The sequence below is a fragment of the Filicampus tigris genome, chromosome 6, assembly GCF_054856515.1.
Source record: "Filicampus tigris isolate MCC_2025a chromosome 6, RoL_Ftig_1.0, whole genome shotgun sequence".
In the NCBI taxonomy this organism is placed as follows: Eukaryota; Metazoa; Chordata; class Actinopteri; order Syngnathiformes; family Syngnathidae; genus Filicampus; species Filicampus tigris.
The window spans coordinates 2,634,306-2,644,099 of NC_141222.1; positions in this window are offsets into that span (position 1 = coordinate 2,634,306).

The following is a 9,794-nucleotide window of genomic DNA, read 5'->3' on the forward strand; positions in this document are numbered from 1 at the left end:
CGGTTTTCTCCCACATTCCAAAAACATGCATGGCAGGTTAATTGATCACTCTAAATTGCCCCTAGCTGTAATTGTGAGTGTGGATGTTTGTCTCGGTGTGCCCTGCGATTGGCTGGCAACCAATTCAGGGTGTGCCCCGCCTACTGCCCAAAGACAGCTGGGATAGGCTCCAGCACGCCCCGCGACCCTTGTGAGGATAAGCTGTATGGATAATGGATGGATGGAAAAGTGAAAGTAAAAGCGGTCGCTTCTTCTTCCCTCATTCTTCTTCGCCTGCTTTTTCTTCTTCTTCTCCTCCTACTTCATTTCAAAAACAAAGAAGAAGGATGGCCATTGGGGGGATCATGCATTAACTTTATCTTTGCACAACAACATCAATAAAGTCCTTTGGATAAAATGCAACGCGGGATTGTAGTTACGGTAAGCTGTTTTAAGGCAACCTAAAACAAAAGTAACAAACACTTTCACACTTTATTTGGCGATGTCTTAAGTCGTCTGTGCCGCTGGCCGGTCGGGACCTGCGCTCACGAATTATAAACACAGCTCATGTACTGTACTATCCGATTTTTACAAAACTTTATTAGAGCAAACACATCATTACAAATATGGAGGAGAAAGTATCCAGCTTGACTCTGACTAAATCAACGGCACATTTGAATACTGGACGAGACTAAGCGAGAGGCTGCGATGACGTGTGCCGAGTCATCTCACGTACAGTACAGTGTGTGGAAAAAGTAAATCCACTTGTGCTCTCGTTGGTCGATCCCGCGCTGGGAACCAGTCACAGCCTTTTATGAGTGCCTGCGGGTATGTACAAAGCCTCCGAGTCAACTCATATCTTTGAAACAATGCGTCTTTCTGCAATATAGCTGTGTTGTTTCATGTTTAATTTATGAATGCTTCTGAAAAATCCGCAATGCACTGAGGGTGCGAAAGTTGAAGCGCGAAGTAGCAAGGGATCACTGTATTTGCATAAGAAAATCAATTCTGTTATTCATGTTAAAGGTATTAAAATTCAAGAAAATAATGGGACAGAAAAATCAAGGGATTTTTTTACAATAAATAAAATATGTGATTAACTATGAGTTAACTATGAAAAAATGCGATTAACTCCGATTAAAAATTGTAATCGTGTGACAGCACTAATGTATATATATGTATAGTTTTTGTTCATTTAAAAAAAAATACAATTTATGATTATGTTGTTGTCATTATCAATATTATTATTACTATTGTTATTATTCCATCATACAGGCTATCCATTGTAATCATGGAAATTGGAAAACTGTACAAGTGTGTATGTAATTTGTTGATATAAATGTTTGGGTATATGCTTTGCAACCTTTGGTAATTAGGATGCTAAGTACAAAAGAGAGTGTTTTTTTTGGGGGGGGGGTAGGTAGGGGGGGAACCGGGTTAAGCTTTGTGTAGCGTTATTGTGGGGGTTTTTTTTTGTAATTGTGCTGAAACGTAATAATTATATTGTTTAAAAAAAAATGACATCAGTACTAAAATGTTCCGCCCAGAAGGCTCTGTAGTGATTTAAGGGCTTTTTTTGTGATTATATTTACGACAAATTGCCCCGCCCCTTCTTGGGGCAGGGCTTGTTATTTTTTCAGTCTCAGCGGTCTACGTCACGGGAGGGAGGCAAGAGTGGCAATATAGCTCGCTTTGTCAGTTCTGTTGTCTAAAACGGCGACCGATCGTCACCAAAATGGAAATACACATTACTACTCTTGTCCACTTCAACCTGTGAAAGTATAAAAGTGTTCTGCAAAATAGTTTGGATTTATTGACAGAAAAACGTGATGTCATCATGATCACCTCCAAAAAATCAAAAATACCGTGGCAACCGCTTCTCCACTTACACAGGGTGAAGCGGACAAGAGCATGAATGCACACACGAACCCCGACTGGTTATATTTTGGACATTTAGCAGCGCTAAACTCGTGTCAACTCTCAGGAGGCAGACGGCGACTGGCAGCGGGCAAGCATGGATCTTTTTTTTTTTTTTTCAAGCAAAGAAGCAGTGTGCGCTCGTCCCAGCATAGATCTATGTAGCTCTGCTCTCCATATTTCCTCATTCTCATATAAATCAACCACAGAGAGGTTAATCCTTTTGATAGGTTTAAAGCTCATTAGCTGGCTAATTTACTATTCAAATCCATTTACCGTATGGGCACCCACTTCTGGTTAATGGTTTGATGAACCGCTTGCCAGCACATGCAAGCATTGGTAATAACACCAGGGGTGCCAAACACCAACTACTGATTGACAGGGCAATCGCCCAGGAAAGTAAAACCAGAAACACCACCCTGTGCACTGCCTGGATTGACTACAGGAAAGCTGATGACTCAATGCCTGACACATGGATACTGGAATGCTTGAAACTGTATAACATCCACAGGATTCTAAGAACCTTCATCAAGAACTCAATGAGGCTGTGGACTACAACAGTGGAGGCCAACTCATATAGACAGTTGCACAGGTGAATATCAAATGTGGCATATTCCAAGGAGATGCCCCGTCCTCGCTGCTGTTCTGCTTAGGCCTGATCCCACTCAGCCAAATCATAACCAAGAGTGGTTTCGTGTACCGGGTCAAAAGTGGAACAATGATCAGCCACTACCATGGATGACATCAAGCTGTTAGGCTTGTGTCGTTCACGAACGTAACGGCTCTATGAGCCGGCTCTTTGAAGTGAACGACGGGAGCCGGCTCCGTTCGAGACGCTTTTTTTCTCATAAAGGCGCACGTGATCCAATATGTGTGGTGCCGTCTCTGTGTCTGCGCTGCTTTGTGCGCTGAGCAGGTGGGGGCAGCCTGGGACACAGCACAGTGAGCACATGAACGGGTCAAAAGAGGAGAGAGAGTGCAACACGGAGGACATAAAGAAAGAAAGTAAAAAAGAAATGGGTCAAAGCAGGAAAAGGAGCCAAATTTGGACTCATTTTAATTGTATTGATGGCTCTACTAGAGACTGCTAATCTTTTTCTTTTTCTTTTACACATTTTAATTTATATTTATGGGGTGTTTTTCAGGGGTTCTGTAATGTTTCAGTCTGCATTTGTTAAAAGTGAATTGTAAATAGTGAAAAGTTCTTTTATTTTACTGTTTATTTATTGTAGCACTGAAGAGTTAATATTTTTAATTTATATTGTGTTGTTTTGCATTTTCAGGGATTCTGTATTGTTTGATTTTAAATTTGTTGAGTGTATAAAAAGCTCAAATTGTTTTGCATTTTATAATTTATTTTTTGTAGATCTGTCAATATGTTAATTTATATTTTGTGTGTTTTTCAGGGATCTATGTTTCACTTTAAATTTGTTATGTATAAAAAAGCTAAAAGTTTATTTTTGTATTTCATAGTTTATTTGTTGTTGCACTAAAAAGTAAATATTTTTAATTTACATTTTGTTGTATTACGTTTTTCAGGGATTCTGTGTTGCTTGATTTTAAAGTTGCTTAGTATAAAAAACTTAAAAGTTTAAATTAGTTAAGTTTACTGTAGAGTGAAAAAAATAAAGGCTATTATAATATAGTAATACATTTTTTTATTATTATCAATTCACTTCGTGCATAATGTTACATTCTTATAATATATCGATTAAAGCAACAAAAAAATCTGAAGAGCCATTTGGGAGCCGATAGAGCCGGAAGTCCCATCACTACAAGCTGTATGCTAAGAACCAGAGCTGGGCACTTGACCCTTTTTGCTGGTCCATCCTCCGTCCGCGACCTGGGTACCCTTCCGCCTTCATCGCTCTATCCTTATTCATAAACATTATTGTCCTCCGTCCGTCCTGTCATGTCATGTCATCTTCCAAACCGCTTATCCTATATAGGGTCGCGGGGAGTTGCTGGAGCCTATCCCAGCCGTCAATGGGCGAAGGCAGACTACACCCCGAACTGGTCGCCAGCCAGTTGCAGGGCACACATAGACACTGTCACTGAGCGGGAATCGATCCCACGCTGCCCGCACACAACTCAGGCGTGTGTACCACTACACTATCAGCGGACATTCCCTCCGTCCGTCCTCGTCCTTTTAAAGCGGTTCTGTCCTTACACCCACCCACCCATCAAGAAAAATAATCCATGATAGTCCATGACGCCGCGGGGGAGATGCTAACGGGAGAGGTATGTTTAAAACTCATTACGTGGCTAAATTACTATTCAAATCTGCTTACCTTATGGGCACTCACTTCTGGGATAACGGTTTGACGAACCGCTTACCAGCACAAATGTGTGTAAGGTGACGAAGTGAGCGAGTCGAGAGTTGTAATGTAACTGCTTTATTTAACAGCGGCCATTGTTTATAGGTCAATGCAGCTGATGTGAGAGACGTCAGTCTCCGAACAAATGAGCGGAAACGCCCGATCCAGGGAGCACTTCCAGGGGTCAGGTTGCTGATTGGCTGGTTCCGTTGAGTGCGTTTCTGATGGCGGAATTCAAATTGAGTCAATGTAGTTAGTGTGGGCGGGCGCAGTTCCGTGAGGGGCGGGGCAGATGGTCGTTTGGAGCGGTGGGACACAGAGTAAAGCATCGAAAATCCGCCCATTCGGCGCGGCTAAACAATCGATGTTTTCCCTCTTCGCCTCGCTGCAGTCAATCAGCTTCGGGAGTACTACATCCCGCAGCGTCCTGTACACTCGGTGGGTCTTGTGTGGGATTATTGTAGTGGTTTGTGGACATCTACCAGTACTGGGACAAGACAAAAGAGACCAGGCTTGGAGGACCGTGAGTGAGGAACTTGTTATACCTGGTATGTTTTTACTTTCTTTAGTTTTTTTACAGCTGTTGAACTTTACCAAGACGGCAATATTTGTTTGCATTAGCTTTAGCACAACTAAAGCTACGTACTCCTCCAGCAGTGGACAGTCAAGCGACATGCTGGCATCACTCGCCAGTCTGCTGGCTCTGATGCTGCTTGCGCTACTGGGTCTCATGAGGGACGATTAGTGGGCCGGACTGAAATCCACATCGGCCCTTGTTTAGCCGTCCCTTTTTTAAAACTTGTCGCACCCCGTCGCCCCAAAAATGGGTGGCCGTCCCAGGCACGGAAGGACCTACTGTTCAGTCCCCGGGACAGACTGCCCAGCTGAACCCACAAGTACACCAAGTTCAAAACCTGGGAATACTGGGCCTTATCCATTGCCACCCTCACCTTCTGGAATGCCTCTCGAGCCAACCAAAATGCATCTCACTCACTAACTTCAAAGTCTTCTCCTCCTCATCAGTACATCAAGTGTACCTATTCTTATTTATTTCTGTAAATCAACTGAGTGTTAGTTTAAATTCAATTTACTAAGCCATTATTAAGGCTTTCGTCTTGCCACCTTAACTGTTATCTTAGACATATGAAGAAGATAGGAAATTGTTGTCAGATGTACTAAACAACCAGTACATGCCAGAAATTCCTGGTTACTGTAAGTAGTAAGTTACTGTAATTGTCTTGACAGTTTCTCTGAGCAGTTTTATTCTAGTCTGCTCATCAATTTGTGAAGGCCATCCTGTTCTTGGTAGTGTCACTCTTGTGTCATAATTTTCTTTTTGGCATTCCGTCCCAGACGGACACCCATTTTGTGGACAGACGGATGGAGGATAAGAAGTTTTTTAAAAAGGACCAACCAAGCAAGGACGGAAGTGGGTTTATATCCGTCCCTGTAATTGTCCCTAACCGGATCAAGGACCGACTGACATGTTGTGTTGGGTTCTTTTAAAACGAACTTTATTAACTGCCTGCACAACACTGGATTCCTTTTTTTTTCCATTTCAGGTGCGTTCCCTGCAGTAACATTGTACTCACAGGCATAGTCTGCCTTCTAGTGGTTCAACATATGTAATACCATGGATGACGCCACAGGATGCCCATTTCACTGACGAGGAAAAAGGTGGATAGCAAACAGCCACAACCAGTTGTAGGAGGATGTGTGCACTTATGCAACCACATTATCTCAGTTTTTCTCAGTATTTACCCCCTGTAAATTTAGTTGTAGACGTTATAGGTGACATTAAAGATGGGGAGAAAAAAAAATTCACAAAAACCTATTGAACATGGTGTTGACTTTTCATAAATTGTTTTATTATTGACTGTACACTGTGTTACCAAATTAAAAAAAAAAAAAAAAAAAATATATATATATATATATATATATATATATATATATATATATATATATATATATATATATATATATATATATATATACACGCATAGAATATACACGCATAGAAATAATTTTGTTGACAGGTTTTTTCTTCTTTTTGGGCTGGAGCCTGTGCCCTCAAAAATATATTTCCTGTGTCACATTGTTGCAGATGAAAAGTCCAATTAAAATGTCTTGTATCATCAAAAAAGTGAAGAGACATCCACCAATGCAGTATTGTCAGGTCATGTCAGTATTGGCATCGGCCTTTGTTCGTGCCTGTTTGTTTTTCCGGTCTGCATGGTTTGTGTTGAAGGGAGGTATATAATCTCCTATTATCATCATCTGAATATTTACAGAACGATCAGCTGAAGACGCAGGAAGGCATCGGATCAATACTCATTGCTTGCCAGCATTGTTTCGATGTCTTTTGTGCTCTAGTTTTGCATGCCATTGTACTTACCATTTGTTCAACTTTATCGTTGAATGTGAATACTACTGCGACTTTTTGTTCTTAGGTGTTTCACTAATTGTGTAGGTTTGATTCTGTATGCATATTTTGTTTGTTGGTAGTCGTCATTCGATTTTGCTTAGTCCGCCTTGTTTTGGTTTAGTTTTGGTAGGTTTATTCTCTGTTACTTAGTCGCATCGACCTTTTGTCTTTTGAGACGTCTAAAAAAGGAATTGAGACTTTGTCATTTAACAATTATACCATATAGCCTTTGTTAACATTTTTATTTCATATATTTATAACAAAAATAACAGAACATCGGTTTACTTTATTATTTCAAATCATATCAAAATCTTACAAAGCCTATAACCGTTAAACCGAATAAAATTTTCCAAAGCAACAAAGATCACTACACAACAAAAATGCAATTCATTGATGACAGCACAAACAGCACAAAATACGTGAATAAGTTAATGAGAAAGATAAAAAAACAACGATGAATGTCATCGTGGCAAAAGATACTTAAAAAAAATTATATATATATATATATATATATATATATATATATATATATATATATATATATATATATATATATATATATATATATATATATATATATATAAACCAAGGCAGGTGGACGGCATCGCGACAATGACGGTGCATATAAGAAAAAATAACTAAAGAGCATCTAACAGAATTGATCCAACACAAGGAATTTTAAAACACATGGAAAAAACTGTGGTACTCACTGGTAAAAGGTCTTTTTTCAGTATAAATAAAGGAACTTTGTATGTATGGAACATTGATAATTGTTTCCCCATACTTCAATACAATAGGTGAGATATGGGAGGACTAAGGAACTATATAATGTTCTGAGAGCATCGTGATCTAGGAATTGCTTTCCTTTGTTCATGATTGAGAGGTTTTAGGAGGTTTTTGTTGTTTTATGTCTGATGTAGGCATATCATGACAACTCAATTCTTACTCCCCAAAATGTATAATCATAAACACTTTCTAGTTGTACACCATCTATCTATGTGTATTATGAATTCTGGGTTACTTTTATAGTTACAAAATAAATACTTTGGTTTTATTTACATTTAGAATTAATTTGTTATGATCCTTCCACTTTTTCATTGTATTGAGTTTGTATTTATTGTTGGCAAGGCAACATTTATATAGCACATTTCATACACAAGGCAACTCAATGTGCTTCACACAAGCAAAGACACAGCATCTACAATAATTTACAAACACACCAGTTCAAAAGCACAGCAGAGAAAACAAAAGTAGCTTACAAAATTTACTAGAATGTACGTTGTTGACAAAATTTAAATACATTAACAGGAAACTTTAAAAAACATTGAAACGTAAAGAAATAAATGGGTTTCTAAAATATATAAAATATAAAACAGGATTTAAAATTGTTTATAGGACCTTACTCAAAGGTATGAGAAAGAAAGCCAAGTGTACTCATGAGTTCACTATAGAATATATTTGTGTCATGTGCAAACAATATTAGTTTTAATAATTTTCGATACATTAAATAGGTAGGTTATGTATGAGTTAAACAGCTGGGGACCCAGTACTGACCGCTGGGGACACCACAAGCAACACCAAGTTTATCAATTACCTATTTTTATATATTGTGTTAGTTCTGTTAAATAACAATTTAACCAGCTTTACCTCTGATTCCATATTTCTCCAGTTGGAGTAAAAGTTGAGTGATTTATGCTATCAAAGGCTTTTCATCAGATCAAGAAATTTTCATACTGCATGTTTCTTTTTGTCCAGCGCATTTGTGACTTCAACTGCTTCAATCAGCACCAATGATGTGGTCCTTTTAGCTCTGAAGCCATACTGAGCTTCATTTAATATGCAATGTTTTATTAGGTATTTCTTTAAATGAGAATTGAATAGCTTTTCAAGAATTTGTGAAAACTGTGGACGCAAAATGATTGGCCTATAATTTGTAAAATTGAGCTTGTTATAATTTTTGAATTCCGGAATAATTGTTGTTATCTTCATTTTCTTTGGAACGTAGCCTGTTTTGAATGACAGGTTACAGAGGCAGGTTTTGAAATGTTATTTATAAGAGTTCTTATTAATGACATATCTATCATAAGAGTCTGTAGATTGTTTGCTTTTATGCACATTAGTTTAGCTTTTATGCTTTTATGTCAATTATTTCTTGTTCACAAGTTGCTGTCAAGAACATGGACTGGGGATTACTATGAACAATATCGCCGTGTTGAAAGGTAGTATGATCTGAAATGTTAGCAGCCAACTGCGGGCCAACGTTTACCAAAAATGTATTGTGTTCAGGATATTCCAGGTTCATTAGATGTATAATATTTGTCAGATAACATTTTCTTATAATACAGTTGCTTACTAGCTCTGATTATATATGTTAACTTGTTTTTATAAACCTTGCAATCAAAAAACAAAATAAGTTAAACAGATATATCAAGAAATAATTGGTCTGCAGAATACAATGAGTAATACAACAGCAAGTGACAATGACAGCGTGCAAGGTAACATTCTGGCGTCTTCTCTCCAGCACTGGCTGTGCTTTTAAACCACATAGATTTTAACAAGAATCAGATGTGACGCAGAGGGCACAGCCCACCAATGCCCTCCATCGGGAAAACTACAAAACAATGTAATCTTTTCTGTTGCTAATATTATTACTTTTTTAAAACATACAATTCTATATGTAATGATTTACTGTCATTATTACAAAAATACATTAAGTGTTTTTTTTCTGAATCCTCTGTTTATAAAACCATATACTGTATACATATATATATATATATATATATATATATATATATATATATATATATATATATATATATATATATATATATATATATATATATATATATATATACAGTATACACACACAGTGCTGTCAAATTTACCGCGTTAATGGGCGGTAATTAAATTGCGTAATGGAACGCGTCAAAATATTGACGCATTTAACGCATGCGCAGAATGACCGCCAATGCTTAATCCCACTCAGAAGTGCACAGTGAGCAGCGGAGCAGACGCGTGTCGCTGCGGGAGTATAAAGAAGCATTTTGAAATAAGAGGGCAGCTTTAAATCTCAGAAATGTGAATACATTGTTTTGACTCAGCAACTGAGGATGAGTACAGAAGAGGGCTGTCTTGTTTTTTGTTCATAAAGTCAG